The sequence below is a fragment of the Danio rerio genome, chromosome 23 (assembly GCF_052040795.2).
Source record: "Danio rerio strain M-AB ecotype USA chromosome 23, GRCz13ab, whole genome shotgun sequence".
Taxonomy (NCBI): Eukaryota; Metazoa; Chordata; class Actinopteri; order Cypriniformes; family Danionidae; genus Danio; species Danio rerio.
The window spans coordinates 41,587,501-41,602,500 of record NC_141043.1 but is presented as its reverse complement, the minus strand read 5'-3'; the positions used below and the strand labels follow the sequence as shown (position 1 = coordinate 41,602,500).

The following is a 15,000-nucleotide window of genomic DNA, read 5'->3' as shown; positions in this document are numbered from 1 at the left end:
ACCCAAATGAAAAAAAAAATATTTTAGTAATTAATAGTTAAAACACTAGTGTTTTTGAAACATACAATAGCAAACTATTAGAATCTGTTGTGGTGAATATATAGTTGCTATCAACAACTATACTGTAATAATATAAACAAATCACCCAGTACTGCAGTGTTATACAACTTTATGGTATATTATACTGCAATACACCACAGTTTACTGTAGTAAAAATTTAAATGTACAACAGTATTTATTACAGTCTCTCAGTTAATTTAAATAAGCAGTAGCATTCATTAAACAGCTTTAAATAATATAATATATACAGTATAAAGCACTTGACAACAATAAAGCAGTTACAAAAACTATACTATAGAGTATTATATGCAAAATACGCATAGCTAAAAGTCATAGGGGAGCACAAAGCACCTAAAAACACACGCTGGCCATCTTTCTCAAAGCGCAAGATGTAAATGTCTTCTTTACCAGTAAATTGCGAAAGGTATTAAAATCCCCTCAGGAGAAACAAGGCTTTACACATGAACAAAAACACAAAACTAAAAGTCATAGGTGAGCACAAAAGCGGCGGAAGAAAGCGCCAGCAACCTCTGCGTTGGGCTTTTGAAAAGGAAAAGGTAACGCAATCAATTAATCCTGGCAGTAATTGGGTGTTGGGAAAAAGGCAAAATGCAGTAATGAAAGTCATCCGTTGTGCTCGTCTTTCTCTCTCCCGGCCTGACGAACCCTCCCCCCCATCATCTGCGGGATCTCAGGTGCTTAGCCATGCAAATCTGTCTGACAGCTCAGTACATCTCTGTCTGCCTAATTGGACAGTATAGAGTTGTTTATGGATATTGAAGACATTTAAGGCTCAGTCGGGGGCTGCTCAAAAATCATTAGCCGTGGGCCTCTGATACTGGACTAAGTCTTCTCCCTCCGCTGGTGTCAGATTCAGCCGTAAAAAGTGTTTATCTTTGTCACCTGCGCAGAAAGGGGGCGCCGGAAAAGCTCGCGATGTGAGCGTGGAAACGTCTTAATGTGAGCGAATGTGCGAGGCTTCAGTCGTGACAGCTCAGACAATGGTCCTCCAATTAGAGACGTACTGTGGAGTTAGCGATGCGGCGTAACGCACCTCATCAAAATAATTTGCTGTTAAAACCTTTTATTCCTTCCCTTTCATTTATTTATTTATTTCAAGAGAAGTTTTTAGGTGTCTACTGTACTGCAATGTCCAGCGGATATACGCCAACAATGAGCATTTATTCTAACACGATCAGACTGATTAGTATGTTTCTATGCAATTATGAATGTTAAGAGTGACACTATTATTTTTAAAAGTAATAGTCCAATATGTAAATTGAGTTTGAATACATCTTTAATATACACTCGCCGGCCACTTTATTAGGTACACCTGTTTAACTGCTGGTTAACGCAAATTTCTAATCAGCCAATCACATGCAATTCAATGCATTTAGATATGTAGACATGTGCTGTTTCTCAATACCAAGTACGCAAAGTTCGGACTTGCGTCCTTGGAAGTTCAGACTTGGAAGAACGAACTCCTGAGGACGCGAGGACACAAGTCGGGTACTTCTTCAAATGGAACAGCAGTGTACTTTATAACGTCACTTACCTCACCATGGATTCATCAGCTTCACTGTACATTAACAATAAAATGATTTAATTAATGTTATATTACTATTTTAAATCTACATTTTTGATTTAAGAAAATGTACACATATATTATTATAAATGTTAATTAAAATGAGTTATTATACGTGTCTTTGATTATCAGATTTATTGAACCACAATGGTAATTATACACACAATAAGAAATAAAGACATACACGATAAGAAATAAAGATTACGTCAAGCAACTTGGTAAACAAAGACAAACAGCGTACAACATGGTAACATAATTAAAGACAATTATAAAAGGTAACAAAATAACACTGCCAAAATAAAACACCTGAGAACAAATAATAGATTTATAAGAACAAAAACTGGCCGTTAGATATTCCCAAGATGTATTAATTATCCTGTTTTAACTACAATGGAGAGATGAGATCCAGCGGTACGTTCGGGATGGCCTGGCTGAAGTAAAGCTGCTTTAGCAGGGGAACTGATGAGGGAGCTCCCGCTGGCAGGCTGGGAGTTGGAGTCCGCATAAGCTGAGCCACATCGTTAAAGAAGCGCTATCTTTGTGAATAAACTGAAAAACTGTTACAACTTTATTTTGTGACACAGTAAAGGAGCATTTTTAAAACGTGCGGGTTTCCCCCTCCGCCATTAGAGCTTGCTGGTTACGCTGCAATGCATTCTGGGATACCTAAGCTTCGCAAGTTCGCACAAGTCACCTCTCGATGCATCCTTGGCCAAAGGCCAGAGCAAGTACACATCCGGGAATTTCATATGTACTTGGAAAGATGTGAACTTTGAATTGGAAAAGTACTTTGGCGACGGTTGATGACGTTTCACAAGGACACAAGAGCGCAAGTACAGACAAGAACGCATATTGAGAAACAGCCATGGTCAACACGATCTGCTGCAGTTCAAACCAAGCATCAGAATGGGAAAGAAAGGTGATTTAAGTGACTTTGAACGTGGCATGGTAGTTGGTTCCTCCTCGTTTAAACCTTTTGGAGGGAATGCATCTAAAGTGAAAATCCTAAAGGCTTCACGTTATAACAGCAATTTGTTAAGATCACCCCCACTTTTTCACTGTATGGGGATGTGTAATAGTTGATGTTTTTTGTGTAAATTTACATTGCAAACAATTCCCACATTTCAAATTACCATGTAGTATAGTGTTTAAAAATGCGAAGCAGGTTTAAGATTAGCTCTTATCAACATATCCGGGATATTAGATGCTCTTTTGCGTAGTAAACAAGATGAATTTTTAAAACACTCTTTGAGGGTAGGATAACTTGAAATAATATGCCAGTGTTTCAACAGTTTTCAAATAAGTAATTTAAGCAAGCAGCAAAATATTTTTAGAGTGTGAAAATGCAATACCTTCATGTTGCCCCAACACAAATCGATTAACTACATCATTTTCATAAATTTAAGTAGATTGAAGACAAAACAATTAAAGGTGCAGTAGGTGATCTGCCAAAATGCTAACCGCTTAGCATATTATCTTTGGATGGCGGGGAGGGACTGTGATTCAAAGCCACACCCCCTGAAATCGCGAGCGCGCGCACCGTGTCACAACAGCCGACAGACAACCCACTAGTTCATGTCATTCGCCAGTTAGTTAGTGCCAGCACCGTGCAGGAATTACATTTATTACTTAGCCACACTTACATGCTATTTCAGAGCGAATATTCAGAGTAGCATGGTAAACAGTATAGGATGGCTGTCATTGTTCAAAAATGACCCAATGTGAATATAAAAGCAACTTCAGCTCAATAAAGCAGGTTAGGCGGAATAGCGCTATTTACTGGTGTTTTGTTGTTAAACTAAATATAAATCTACATTATAGATGCTGTCAAAGAAGCTTATGAAACTGAAAATAATCACATTAATCTTTCACTAGGAGATTTCAGTGGCTGAACAACATGTCTGTGCATATAAGTCATTCATAACACAACACAATCTAACATAAGCTTAGCCTGACTAAAACAGTTTTAAAACAGAACATTACCTGTCTAACAGTAATACTTCAGCCATGGTCTCGTCCTTCCTCCAGCGTGCTAAAGTAACTCCAATATTGATTCAGGTATTTAAAAGTTTCAATTCAGCATTTAATTTCTTCCAGTCCGTCTCGTGACCACGCGGCCGCATGCGTTTGTGATGCAGACGGGCACGTGCTAATGGAGGATCTGCGTGAACACATGCGCAGAAGTCGAAATCTACATTTGCTGACAGACAGTCTGACCTGCCTATCGGAATTAAGGCAAGGCAAGGCAAGTTTATTTATATAGCACATTTCATACACAATGGCAATTCAAAGTGCTTTACATAAACAAGAATAAAAGAAACAAGTAAAATAAAAATAAAAACAAATAATAAAAATGCGTAAAAACAAAACAAAACATAAAAACAGGTAAAATGTGATATAAAAGAATGAAGAAGAAGAGAAAAACATGATAGTGCAATCTGTCGGACGCAGCACAGTGCTCATTCAGTAAAGGCACAGCTAAACAGATGTGTTTTCAGTCTTGATTTGAATGTGCCTAATGTTGGAGCACATCTGATCATTTCTGGAAGCTGATTCCAGCAGCGAGGGGCATAGTGGCTAAAAGCCGATTCACCCTGCTTTGACTGAACTCTTGGAACTTCTAGTTTATATGATCCTAATGATCTGAGTGATCTGTTAGGTTTGTATTCAGTGAGCATATCTGTGATGTATTTAGGTCCTAGGCCATTTAGTGATTTATAGACAAGTAATAATACTTTAAAATCTATTCTGAATGTAACTGGCAGCCAGTGTAAAGACCTGAGGACAGGTGTGATGTGCTCTGATTTTCTGGTTCTGGTTAGAATTCTGGCTGCAGCGTTCTGGATGAGCTGCAACTGTCTGACTGTCTTTTTAGGAAGACCAGTGAGGAGTCCATTACAGTAATCCCCCCTGCTGCTGATAAAAGCATGAACAAGTTTCTCTAAGTCTTCACTAGAAACAAAGCATCTGATTCTTGCTATGTTTTTGAGATGATAGTATGCTGATTTACTGACTGCTTTGACATGACTGTTAAAACTCAGATCTGACTCAAGAGTCACACCAAGATTCTTGACCTTATTTTTTGTCGTTTGACCTTTAGTGCCAAGGTACGCATTCACCTTGAGAACCTCATCTCTGTTCCCAAACGCAATGACTTCAGGGAGGGAGATGATGGTCCGCCTCTATTTAATTGGATGAACATTTTTTAGTTTTATGCTTTACCCAGAATATAAAAATACATATTATAAACACATTTAGATCATTTACTGTAATAATTACTATTGGACTGTGAAGAGACTTTCAACTAGTAGTGGTGTCAAAATTAATTGTTTCTTCTGTGCACCGCGATGCAGATGCAGACAATTCGGTATCGATTCAGTAATAATCATAACCGGTTATTATGTACTGACGTCATCTCCTATGCGCTCTGTCGCGAGGGAGGTGAGCGCCGGTATTTACAGCACTCAGCCAACTCAGGGCCGGTCCGTGGCATAGGCACCATAGGCAAATGCTAAGGGCGCTGTATATCCAGTGGGGCGCCAGAAATGAGTGCGGTTCAGTTGGTTTTGTTTTTGATTTTTCTGACACACATTCAGTTATAGACGGCAATAACTCAAAAAACTCTTACCCTAAAAAGATCTAAAGTGTGTTTCCTACAGAAAGACAAAGCTGGTTATGTTTCACAGCTGTCTTTCTTTTTTTTCGCTCGACATTACGAGCACTGCTCCGTTTAAGTCCTCGTAGTCTGCGTTTACTTTAGCCGGCAGAGCTCACGCTGAGAGGAGCTCCCAGTAAGGGACCGTCGGACAAGTGCTTATCTTTTTCGTTTTTTTTTTCCGTTTTTCTGCTCCGCTCAGCGCGAGCTCTCCCTGTTGCAAGGGCTTAAGTGTGTGTGTTTGTGTGTGTGTGCGTGTGTGCGTGTGTGTGTGTTTGATGCTGTCTATGTTTGTGAATGTGTTTGAATGAGAGACAGTATGGTGCTGTGTATCTGTTTTTATACAGACAGCATGTTATAGCCTCCCCCCTAAAATATAACACTGTATATGGAAAACATCGTCAATGCACCGTGATGCACCGAGATATCGAATTGAACCGAATCGATGGCATGATAATCGTAACCGAACCGAACCGTGAGACCAGTATAGGTTCACACCTCTATCAACCAGCACAACAAAAAATGTTTCTGAAGACAATCACCTACTGCACCTTTAAGTAGTTCCTAAAAAGTAACAATTGTGTAATTTTGACTCTTTTTAAATGTTTGAACATGCAGTTAATGTAATTCGAGTGCAGCTCTTTAAACTGATAAGCAAAATAAAAAGGCCCGATCTAGCAACAGAAGACACTCGTACATTCAATACACTGATTCTGCAAACAGAATAATGCATGCACATAAACAGGGATCTATATTAAGTAAAGAGTTTATTATTGTGTAAATCGATGCCTTCATAATGAGGGTTTGTTTGCCGATGTCCCAATAAGTCCACCATGATATCCCATGCATCCAGTAGCCTTAGAGATATTGGAGAAGTCGAGAATGAGAGATTCTCCTTCCTTTCACCCGCCTTTCTCTCTTTCCAGCTATAAAGCAAAGGCCCAATCAAAGGCAAACTCAGTTTCTATTATCTGTTCTCACCGAACACCCCCCCAAACCACCCCAACCCTCCTTCACCAGTGCCCCCATTACAGAAATGTTTCTTCCCATCAAAGCCTTTACTTATCACTTCACCGGTGACATTGAACTTCCCGTGCCCCGGCCGCCGAGACACATCTCTGAACCCTCACAATCACTCTTCATCCCCAGTAACAATTTAGTAATGAAGTATTGATTTCCAGATTCCCTTCTTATGGATGATATTAGATTTGCTTTGATAAACTGTGTCGGGGGCCCCTAATCTGCTCCGTCCCTTTTCCCCGCTGTCTGTAAAACAAAGTGCCACTAGAGGGATAATGACCAGGGAACATCGATGAACTCATTTCGTCAATTTGTAACACTTGACAATGAAAAAGGGCCGTCATTTTCACACACCAATGTCAAAGTTTATTGCTCAGGGTAGGGTCTTATTGGAAGCCCCGACATCTTGGCTCTAATTTATGGGCCCCTGTGTGCTGGTTACTTTGAAAGGAAATGTTTGGATTCGGCTGGGATATTAGTGTTGCACCTGGTCGGGCTGGTTTTTACACGGCCACCGGGGATCTATGCATCACTTCTGCAAATACAACAACAACTCGCGGCCGCCGAAGCTATCTGGCCATTAGGAGGGGAAAGTAAAGGGGGTCTATGACATGCATAAGTCATGAGATGATGCTACGTCTTGGTCAGACCAACTCCTGAAGGGCTGGAAATAATTCACCTACTACAGCAAGCAACAAAGGCCCCAACCTGCAGAAGGTGGACTCTACTGAAAAGTCCCATGTTTACATTGGTAGCATAATTCAAGGTACTGCCAACTCATGATGAGTTAATGCAATCTAAACATTTCTTAGGCTCAGCAGCCCAGTCGAGGCCTCTGATCCCATTTTAAAGGGATAGTTCCCCACAATAATTTGAATTACCCCATAATTTATTCACTCTCAAGCCATCCTCTGTGTGTATGTCTGTATATGTCATACAAAAACAGTCGGAGTAGTTTTAAATTGTATACTCCCATGCTGTGTAAAGACCAGGACACACCAAGGCAAAGCCAAACATCAAGCACAGATGAAAACTAACTGTTGTCGACTTGCACTTGGAACAAAAAGCTGCACATGAACACACCAAACGGATGGTAGCTGACTCAAAAGAGAGCATTCTCTGCTACAAATCATGTCTACATCATGTGTCATATGTCGTATACATCAGGCGTGCATAACGTGCATTTGCAGTCAACCAGAGGTTAGGGTTTGGGTTTTATAACTATGGTACTTCCATCTTATAATGAGTTGATGCAAATTTAAACAATTCTTAGGCTCAGCAGCCCAGTCGAGGCCTCTGATCCCATCTTAAAGGGATAGTTCCCCACAATAATTTGAATTACCCCATAATTTATTCACCCTCAAGCCATCCTCTTTGTGTATGACTGTATATGTCAAACAAAAACAGTCGGAGTAGTTTTAAAGTGCGCAATCCCATGCTGTGTAAAGACCACGGGCCTGTTTCAGTAAGGAGGTTCAAACAACTCGGAGTTTAAACTTGAACTCTGAGTTGATTTACCGAGAGATTAAAAACTCAGAGTTTTCGGTTTCAGAATAGCTGATCTGAGCTGGGTCAATCAACTTTGAGTAGTCCAACTCAGAGTTAAGCGTGCACACCGTGACTATAAAAAGGCATTATCAATAGAGCGCAGATATTACGAGTGACCATGGCAACATCTTAAAAAAAAGAGATCACCATTTCTTTCTCCGGCTGAACTTGATCTGCACATGCAAAGTTATAGCAAATATGAGTGTATATATTTAAAAAGAAGCAACCATCAGTGAAACAGAGACAGTTAGCGTGGGACATCAGCTGCTCAAGTTAATGCGTAATTTTTAATTTTAAGTATTTAAACATTTAAGTATAATAAAATAAGTAATGTAATGTGTGACATTTATACTTTTTTTCTAAACTTTTATACACATTTATCAGTTTTAATAGATTTAACAGTGCACTCGTTGTGTGTCTGCCTTTTTATTGATCAAGTGATATAGGTTTATATAACATTAAGAAGGTAAGCAGTAATAAAATATTTTAGACAGAATAATAATCCCATTAATCTAGTAACAGTGCATGTCGAAAGTTAAGCTAATTATTTACGAAAAAAAGGACAAGCCTCGTACGTGATTTGTTCTGTGTGTGACAAAAATGTAGGCAATAGCTGTGTTTCCATCAAAATATAGGCTATTACATAAATTTGTGCAAAACTGGAATAACGCCTAAAAATAAAGCAGCGTTTTTATCCAAAGAGTCGAAGAGAACACAATCGTTACTTCCTGATTGACTTGGAACAAAAAGCTGCACATGAACACACCAAACAGATGGTAGCTGACTGAAAAGAGTGCACTTTCTCTGCTACAAATCATGCCTTACATCATGCGTCATATGTCGTATACATCAGCCGCGCATAACGTGCATTTGCAATCAACCAGAGGTTGGGGATTGGGGTTTATAACTATTGTACTTCCATCTTATGATTAGTTGATGCAAATTTAAACAATTCTTAGGCTCAGCAGCCCAGTCGAGGCCTCTGATCCCATTTTAAAGGGATAGTTCCCCACAATAATTTGAATTACCCGATAATTTATTCACTCTCAAGCCATCCTCTTTGTGTATGACTGTATATGTCAAACAAAAACAGTCGGAGTAGTTTTAAAGTGCGTAATCCCATGCTGTGTAAAGACCAGGACACACCAAGGCAAAGCCAAACATCAAGCACAGATGAAAACCAACTGTTGTCGACTTGCACTTGGACCAAAAAGCTGCACATAAACACACCAAACGGATGGTAGCTGACTGAAAAGAGAGCATTCTCTGCTACAAATCATGTCTTGCATCATGCCAAAAAAAGAGCTAAAACAAGTCACGTGTGAGTGCACTCTCCTCACATTGGTCAGTTTGATGGTTTATTTTGCAGAATCCCGCTCAGCTGTCAGGGGAGGTGGTGGTTTGGTGGTGTTCGACAAGGTGCGTGCGACTTGTCTGAAGAGCGAGGAGGGATGCGGTGAGGAGGGGTGAGAAGGGTGCGCAACATAAGTGAGGAATGGGAGGGAGACGCGCGATTTACGCGAGATTATCACTCGCTTCTTGGCATCCTGGAGTCTCTGTGCATTTCCAAACTTCCGTGAGAATTGGGATGTCTGGAATGACCTCCTGCCCTACCCATAATTCTCTCTTCATATAGCTGTGTGCCTATTACATATCCATAAAACACTGTGATATAACCGGGCTCGGATCGTATCGCTTTCTCCCTACAACCGATCCACTCCAGAATTCGTTTCAATGGAGCCGAGGCCACCTCCTTCAAGCGATCTCGGAGTAATTGTTTTGACTCGGATCCGAGCGCAATTGGTAATTTCACATATGCCAAACGAACCGTGCTAGGAGGATGGCTTAAGAGCGATTACATAATGGGTTGATTTTCAATTTTGGATAAACTATTGCTTTTGCTTTGCAAACTAAGTCGGATGTATATAACTCACTTGATAGAGTCTAGGATGTGTGCATCAACCCATTTTTATGACCAGGTAAAGAGTCAAAGGAAATTCACCAGCCCCTCGGACATCAGCTCTAACTTGGAGCCAGTCTGCCGTGAGATAATGTTGTATCTTGGCCCGCCTGATGGACAGCTGAATCTCTTTAGCCTTTGTTCTTTATTTACAACAGTCAGAGTGCTCTGCACGCTGGCCCGATTTCACAGGTGAATACACGCTATTCTCTGGGAAAAAACAATTGAGGTACAGCGAGAGGATTTAAACGAATAAAGACCAAATCTCTCTGAGGTGGAAACAGATGATATCTTTCTCAAAAAAAACACAGAGCACCGTTCAAATCACCTTTCTCTTCTAGTCTGTAAAACAAGCTCACTTATTCTCCATTTTCAATGCCTCATGCAAACCCCAACTAATGCTGCAAGGCATTACACAGCTAAAAAGTGAGTGTTTTCTTTGTCTTCAAATGTGTTTGTTACAAGCTCATCCTTCAGTGCACCAGAAGCCCTTTTACTGCAACACGGGTATCATGGGCTGTGTTTTCAGTAATCACATTGCCTCTTCCCCCCGAGATCTACGTGCATAGTGCTTATCAACTAGATTACCGCCAGGTGAAGATGAATAACCCAATTTGTGGCTCCTCATTTTGGTGGGTGTAGTATTCAATGTCAGCACGCATTAGCTGGCGGAGAGTATTGCTTTGGCGAATGGGTGTGGCTGATTCGCTTTTGAGATTAAGACATACGCGCACTTGGGTAGATGAGATGCGTCTAGAAGCACAGCTTGGGTCATGTGTTTGAGTAAACCTCATCTTTTAGCCGATAGAATTAAACATTTGTTTAGACTGAAACCATGCTGAATGGAATAGTACGGATTCAAGGGATAGTTGAAAACGTACTTATTGCTCACCAGCAATTTCCTATTGAACACTAAAGGAGATATTTTGAAATAATCTGAAACCATTTATTTCCATAGTAGTGTAACCCAGATCAATAATTTAGCTTACATAAGTGATTAATTTATTTACATTAATATTTTTACAATAATATTATTTAGGAAGAAATATAAAGAACGATTGCCCTCCAAATAAAAAGATAAGAAAAATACTAAGACTTCTGAGAGACTTTTAATCTGAACGGTTAGCGCCGCCCCTAGTGAATGTGCCCAAAGGCAGACAGAATGCGAGAGAGTGCGATTGAACATGAACAAGAGTGCGCAAGCTCAATACATGTTCACGGCCTAATAATCCAGTGGTTATTAACAAGTTAACTTGATATTAATTTGATATTGTGAGAAATAAACAGTAATACTTGACATTTTGAGACCCAACAACTGACAAAAGTAATAGGAGACTTGATGAATGCAACCCAAGCTCATTCTGGAAACGTCGCCCTGCAGACGTTTCTGGAGACCGTGATTTACGTGGCCGGAGGTACGTATGGCATTTATTTTATTTTTTTATCGAGCAAACGCTGCGGGGCGGTGTGACGTCGCTCCGCTCCTCCTCTTTGAGCTCATCGGCTGACGGCTCGCCTCTGTGTGGAGGGCTTTCCCGCCTTAACCAGTTTGTCCGCCTAGCTCGCAGCGTTGCGGAGGCACGGAGGGAGGAGGAGCCGGCCACGGCGACGACCGGGATCGAGTCCGTGGAGCGGTTCCAGAAATCAGGTAAGATGAAAAACAGAATCCAAAAAAATAACGGGAACGAGTTCGCGGCCGGGCGAGATCCGGAAACGCGGTCAAAATCGATGATGATCAAGTCTCTTTCTATCCAGTGCATCAAAAATAAATGGATAAACAGTGCTTTCTGGTTTTCTAGGGTGACCCACAGTATTCAAGTACAGAAATTGAACAAAGAAATGTAAAACAACAGTCATTATTATATATACAGTTGAAGTCAGAATTATTAGCTCTCTTCAAATTTTTTTCTTCTTTTTAAAATATTTTCCAAATGATGTTTAACAGAGCAAGGGAATTTCCTCAGTATGTCTGATAATATTTTTTCTTCTGGAGAAAGTCTTATTTGTTTTGTTTCGGCTAGAATAAAAGCAGTTTTATTTTTTTTAAACACCATTTTAGGGACAAAATTATTAGCCCTTTTAAGCTATTTTTTTCTCGATAGTCTACAGAAGTCTAACTTGCCTAATTACGCTAACTTGCGTAGTTACCCTAATTAACCTAGTTAAGCCTTTAAATGTCACTTTAAGCTGTATAGAAGTGTCTTGAAAAATATCTAGTCAAATATTATTTACTGTTATCATGGAAAAGAGAAAATAAATCAGTTATTAGAAATGAGTTATTAAAACTATTATGTTTAGAAATGTGTTGAACAAATCTTCCCTCCATTAAATAGAAATTGGGGAAAAAATACAGAAAAAATACGGTCTAATAATTCAGGGGGGCTAATAATTCTGACTTCAACTGTGTGTGTGTGTGTGTGTGTGTGTGTGTGTGTGTGTGTGTGTGTGTATATATATATATATATATATATATATATATATATATAATTTTTTAAATATTTAATAAATAATAATAATTATGCGATGTGACTATCGCAGATACACACATTGCAATTTCAATGCTCAAATGATACATCATCTATCATACATATCCCTAGTCTTTGCCGCACAGCAGTCATACACAGTTCATATCTACATAGCATAGCGTCTTCCATTTTTCAGTGTTTCTCTGGTTTAATGAATACCACTGACATAAAGAGCTAGTCTTAGTTTCGATGGGTCCCAAGAGGTGTTTTTCCCCAGGCCTTGCACTTAAATGCTAGTGCCTAAAAGGGGCGACTACACTACATATTACTGCTAGTAATGCATGGCAGCGTTATGGATAGCCCCACTGTCCACTGCCTCTCAGTGCAAGGGAGGTCAGCATCTCACAAACGAGTGCCACGCTGCCCTCTAAGGTGATTACTGATAAAGAATGACATGCTGAAGGGAGACGCAGGGGAAATATACGCCAGTCCAATCCTGCCTCGATGACTTTCTTTCAATGCGCAATGTATAAATACAGGAGGAAACGAATGCTCACCTCCCCTTATGACGCACTACATCTCCCCGAAAGAGGACAGAAGGTCGAGTCATCAAAAATGCACAAGGCTTTTGGTGGAGTATCCCTCTGCTATTGTGATGAACATATTCGTGCGTGGTGCATTTTCTCTGTAAGATACTCCCGGTCACAGTGAAATGGCCTGTGACATGAATGCTGTAGAAGACACAGAGGATATGGTTCATTTGGGAACCCTATAAGTGCAACACATTCGTTTGTGATTATTGCTAAGTGGTAAGGTTGACCATCACACAAAACACATTGAAGAAACAATACTCTTAAAATAAACCGATACTTTAAAAGGTAGTATATCTTTTTATTAGAGGTCAGCATTCTTGAAAGGGAACCTGTATTTCTAAAAGGTTCATATTTGAATCTTATATGGGTAATATGTCCCCTAATATGAGGTTGAATAAAAGTACAAAGATGCATCTTTGAGGGTCTTGTGCTATTTATTTATACATTTCAGATTCGGCTGGGCCATCCTACAGCTTGATTTTCTTTCTCGAAAAGCATTTGAGAGTTTCCTTGACTGTGTTTAGGATTACTGTCTTGCTGAAATGTCCACCCTGGTTTCATCTTCATCGTTCTGGTAATGTAGATGTTGCACTGAAGCAGCTAATGTTAATTTAGAGGGTGGGCCATTTATATGGATACACTTTTATAAAATGGGAATGGTTGGTGATATTATTGTCTTGTTTGTGGCACATTAGTATATGTGAGGGGGCAAAATTTTCAAGATGGGTGGTGATCATGGTGACCATTTTAAAGGCGGCCATCTTGGATCCAACTTTTGTTCTGTCAATAGAAAGAGGGTTGTTTGACACATCAAAATTATTGGGAATTTCACAAGAAAAACAATGGTGTGCTTGGTTTTAACGTAACTTTATTCTTTCATGAGTTATTTACAACTTTCTGACCAATTATAAAATGTATCCAATGTGCTGCCCATTGTGTTGGATTGTCAATGCAACCCTCTTCCCCCACTCTTCACACACTGATAGCAACACCGCAGGAGAATACAAGATGTGCAGCACCTGAAACTACGGATACTGGAAGCCTGTGCTGGCATTTCTCCTTCAGTGTTGGTGTGTGAAGAGTGGGGGAAGAGGGTTGCATTGACAATCCAACACAATGGGCAGCACATTGAACACATTTTATAAGTGGTCAGAAACTTGTAAATAACTCATGAAAGGATAAAGTTACGACATCAAAATGGCCACCATGGTCACCAGCATTCTTGAAAAGTTTGCCCCCTCACTTATACTAATGTGCCACCAACAGGGATGTTAGTATCACCACCATTCCATTCCCATTTTATTGAGGTGTATCCATATGAATGGCCCACCATGTACAATGAGGAAGGGTAGAGGGTTGCTGACGAACTACCGAGAGATTTCAGCTGCTGTCTGGGCTTTCATTGCCTTTCTACACCTCCCTTACAATACTTTTTCCCTGCGTCATTTCATTTTATTACACATCTTAATCTGTAAATTAATTAGTTTTGTTTTCTTTTCATATACGTTTCTTTGTTTCTTTGGTTGTTATCAACATCTGGTGAACATTTCAAGTCAAAAGCACCTTTAAAATGTTTTCTGAAAAAAATGGTGATGTGTTCAATACATAAATATAAAAAGTCTTATACATACCAATAAGCTGTTGTATCCCCAGAAAAACTATGTCTTCCTAGACATATAAAACTTCCTAGACCTAGAGGATGAGTAAATAGGAATTAAAATAATATTTTGAAAATGTTTTGTGATTTAAAAAAAAACAAAACTATTAACACTATTTTTATGGCAACATGATATGGGTATAATTTTACTATCTGGAAACTATTATGGTTAAATTAGTTTATCAGTTTTCATTTTAGTTTACCAACGACTACTTGCCATTTTGGGGGTCTAGTTTTCAATTACCCAAGCCCTGAAAACAGACCTAACATTTTCACTTATATCATTCTAACATTTATATATTTACAATAAAGCTCTAGGAGACAACCCTACAATTTTGATATTACAATTTAAATATACAATGTTGAATCACAAAAATGGTCCAGTTTTATATTTTAAATGAAAACAAGCCATGTTTGTTTTAAAATACACATGAAATCAAAACTAACCATATTGATT

The 15,000-nt window shown here is 39.4% G+C and overlaps 1 long non-coding RNA gene across 6 annotated transcripts in view; it reads right to left on the bottom strand.

Moving 5' to 3' along the window:
* LOC141380548 (uncharacterized) overlaps positions 1-15,000 on the bottom strand; it is an 85,965-nt gene that overhangs the window by 42,558 nt on the left and 28,407 nt on the right. For 2 of the 6 annotated variants that reach the window (XR_015524068.1, XR_015524066.1), the window contains 2 exons: positions 14,518-14,578; positions 12,851-13,024 (listed from right to left, as the gene is read on the bottom strand). The exons of the other annotated variants lie outside the window; for them this stretch is intronic. This is a non-coding gene — a long non-coding RNA (uncharacterized LOC141380548). The remainder of the gene's footprint in view (positions 1-12,850; positions 13,025-14,517; positions 14,579-15,000) is intronic. 6 annotated transcript variants of the gene reach the window in all.